Below are 4,015 nucleotides of genomic sequence, written 5' to 3' on the forward strand. Positions count from 1 at the left end.
CCTTTTGCAATTAATGTAATGTATATTTCACTGTTACTGTTTTTTTGGTTTGCTTTTCTTTTGGGCCAGAGGCCTAAACTAAATGAGGATATGCTGTTTTAAAGGCAGGTGGCAAATAGATGAGTTTGAAAAGAAGTTTGAAACTTCTGATAAGACCCTAGGGCTGGGCTGAATCAGTTTATTTACCAAGAAGTATAATTCTTAATATGGTAGCACAGGAAAAACAAATGTTGAACTTGGGAATTTTAGAAAGCTGATATATTCATCTGATAGGTGATACTTTTGTTGATAGGAATGTATTTAATCCCAAGTATTTCTAGAGGTCTGTATTTATGTTCAGACAGGATGAGTTAAGGAATATTACAGTTTATTCAATGGGTAGTGTTGATGCTTTTGATCGCTCTGCTCAGGTTGAGGCAAGCACTGTTAAGGACCTTGACTGACATACAGATAAATAACACATCCATGAGTTCTAGGGGCTCAAGGTCTATGGGTGGAGTCAAATAAATAAAAGAGGGTATTTCGTTTCAGAAGTAAGTGACATCCCAAGGTTAGAACACAGGCAGATACTGCATGAAGTCAGAACACAACAGAGATCAGTGTCATTCCAAGAAATCTGACCAGCCCATTTCCTCCAGCAGCAGTTCTTTCACTCATCTAGGCTCCATTTATGAAAGCTGGCTATGTTCTGTGTCATGGCATTGTAAAGATATGCATTTTTTTTTTTGGTACCAGGGATCGAACTTGGGACCTTTTGCTTGCGAGGAACCACTGAGCTAAATCCCTGGCCCTAAAGACATGGATCTTTAAACTCGAGAATTATGGAGCCAGGAATAGCGGTGCATGCCTGCAATCCCAGCAACTTGGGAGACTGAGGCTGGACAATTGCAAGTTTGAAGCCAGAGTGGGCAACACAGCTAGACCCTACCTCAAGCAACAATAAAGCCCTAGAACTATTCCCCAAGAGGGCAGGTGCTCACTAGGGGAGAGGCAGTGGGAGCAGCAGATGCATATGCACAGGCAGGAGGAATTCCTTGTGGTCCTTCATTGCTCTTCTTCTGATGAGTGGACATAGTGCCTTCAGTTTGACTCCCAGAGCTGAGGTGAGTTGACTCTGTTTTGCTTCTGCTGTATAAAGGCAGGCAGGCTTCACAAATGTTGGCAGGAAGGTGCGTCTGAAGGGAAATTAGGTGTGTGTGGGTGGGGAGAGTCATTCCACCCAAGGCGCTGGAAGACTTTTTGGGACAGTATGGATGGGAGTTGGATCTTGGAAGATGGTGTGGGATTGACAGGTGATGTGTGTGGAACCAGAGACCAGGTAGAGCAGCACAGGAAAAGGGACAGAGGATGCTAAACTTGGGCTTCAGATGTGGATGTGAGAAAGAACAGGTCATGCAGCAGATGACACCATGTGACTTCTGAAAGGTTTCTATATTAGGGTTCTCTAAGGGAATAGAATGAGTAAAAAGTGTATATATATTTGTGCAAGAGATTTATGAGGTAGGCTTATAGGATCAGAGGTTGAAGAATCCACAATGGCCACTTGTATGAGAGGAATCAAGGACGAGCACCAGTCCAGGGCTGAAGGGCTGGAAGCTCCTTGTAGAGATGCTGATGCAAGTCTGCATTGGTAGACTGAAGAAGGTGCAGACCTGTGTCAAAGGCAACGGTGAGACTGGAGCTCTTCCGAAACAAGGGCACTTCCTTCTTTCCCATTTAACTTGTTAACATGCCTATTGGTTGGTACCACCCATATCCAGGATGGATCTTCTCCTCCTCATTTTGCTGGCCTACATGTCAATCATCCATAGACACACCCAGAGCTACATCTCCCTAATTTTCTAGGTATTTCTAATCCATTCAAGCTGACATACCATGATTAAAGGTTACAGTTTCCTACCATTCCAAGCAGCCTCTACTTGATTCTGGAAGCAGGATAAGAGGGAAGATGTGGGATGATGAGACCCTGGGTTGTGGGGAGAGATACAGTGAGCAAGGAATGAGGTTACTGTGGTAGATGTTTCCCTGCACCTGCAGTGGCCATAGAATGGAGGCCAGGATGTTTAACAAATGGCATATTCAATATCATATCATTTTGTATTTAGAAACCAAAAAGTGAGATTGTTTTAATGGTGTAAATAATTAGAGGTAAAGTGCAAGAGTAATTGTGGGGTTGGGAGACGGGGAAGGGAGTGGCATGGCTTCTTAGCTGAACTTTAGGGTTCTGCTGAGGGAGGGGGTGCTATACTGAGAGCTAGGGAGTGGGCCAGAGAGAAACACTGCCTGTTCCTGGGAATCCAGTGGGGCTGCAGGACAGCACTGAGCGAGGTGAGAGCCTGCACAGCTGAAGTGGGCTGTGGGTCTGTTTTCACCTGTATGTGTGCCCTGGATCCCTCAGCAGCCTCCAAACAAGGTTCTTAAATGCATGAAACAAAGCACATAGGATGATAAGGCAAACCAAGTACCTCAAATTACCACAATCCCTCAAAAATCCTCAAAATTCATAATACATATACTCTTAAGATATTAAATAACAGGAGCTAGAGGCAGGTCTATTCTTAATGTCATTTTGGAATAGTGATGAGAATAAAAGAAATTCTGAGTTTGGCAACCACTGTAATGTGATATGAAATAGTTTTGATATCTACTTTGTCAAATATTATCATGGTTTGTGAACTACTTTCATACCTGCAGAAAATGCCATGTTCCAGAGGATAGGGGAGATGTGGATGTACTTCTCTTCCTACCCAGGGGCACAGACCTGCAGTTTCTGTGAATGCAGGTTAAGATCACCAAGAATCCCACAGTTGTGCAGACCTTTCTCTGGGCCTCCTTCTCTGTCCCCGTTTCCATGCCCCAGCGTGTCCACCATCAAGGTGTCAGCTGTTGTTCAGAAACCAAGACCCCTTTTGACTGACTTTAGATGGGGGAAGATGGATTCAACAGAGAGATGTGTGGGAATGAAGCAGGACCCGAGAGACGTCAGGACCCAAAATAAAAGGAATATTCTCGGAAGCTTTTTTTTTTCCCCTGGTGCTGGGGATTGGACTCAGGACTTTGCACTTATGAGGCAGGTGTGGCGCCACTGAGCTAAATCCCAGGCCCCAAAATAAAAGGAATAAAAGGGATTGGAGTTCAGGCAACTTGTGGCACCTGGGTAGCCCTGATAACTGTGGGACAAGATCTCGAGGCCTGCCCTCAAACAGGCAGAGCAGCCCTCCCTCCCTCCTTTCCTTCTATCCTTCCTTTCTTTCCTTCTATCCTTTCTTTCCTTCCTTCCTTTCCTTTCCTTTCCTTCCTTCCCTCTTTCTTTCTTTCTTTCTTTCTTTCTTTCTTTCTTTCTTTCTTTCTTTCTTTCTTTCTTTCTTTCTTTCTTTCTTTCTTCTTTCTTTCCTCTCTTTCTTTCTTCCTTCCTTCCTTTCTTCCTTCCTTCCTTCCTCCCCAGGACTTTCACACTGAGCTACATCCTCAGCCCCCTCTTATTTGTCTGTCTGTCTGTCTGTCTATCTATCTATCGATCGATCGATTGATCAACAGGGTCTTGCTTATTTGCTAAGTTATCCAGGCTGGGTTCAAACTTTCCCTCCTCCTGCTTTAGCCTCCCAGAGTGCTGGAATTATAGGTGTGCACCAACATGCCTGGCTACATGCAGATCATTCCATGAGCTTATTTACATTTATTATAAGGGTTCCTATACCACTTGCTGTGAAGAAACAATTTCCTTGATGTAGAGATTCAGAGAAAAGTATTGCTTCTCTGGATTTTTGAGATATAAGTGAAAATTTTTTTGATAGCAACGTTGTCCTTTAGAAACGTCACCCAAAGTCTTTTTAAGTGCAAAAACCTTGTCCATGGCTTGAATCTGGTTAAAGATTCGAACACCCCAGGAAGTACATGAGAAAATGTCAAGAAGACACTAATTTTAAAAGTGCTTAGACTATGGAACTACAATTGCTGCTGTTATGAAAAGTGACAGCAGTCACCACGGATCCCTTTTCTGTTGACTTTTCAAAAT

The sequence above is a fragment of the Heterocephalus glaber genome, unplaced genomic scaffold (assembly GCF_053883595.1).
Source record: "Heterocephalus glaber isolate CG9 unplaced genomic scaffold, H.glaber_assembly_v1.0 deba00001497, whole genome shotgun sequence".
In the NCBI taxonomy this organism is placed as follows: domain Eukaryota; kingdom Metazoa; phylum Chordata; class Mammalia; order Rodentia; family Bathyergidae; genus Heterocephalus; species Heterocephalus glaber.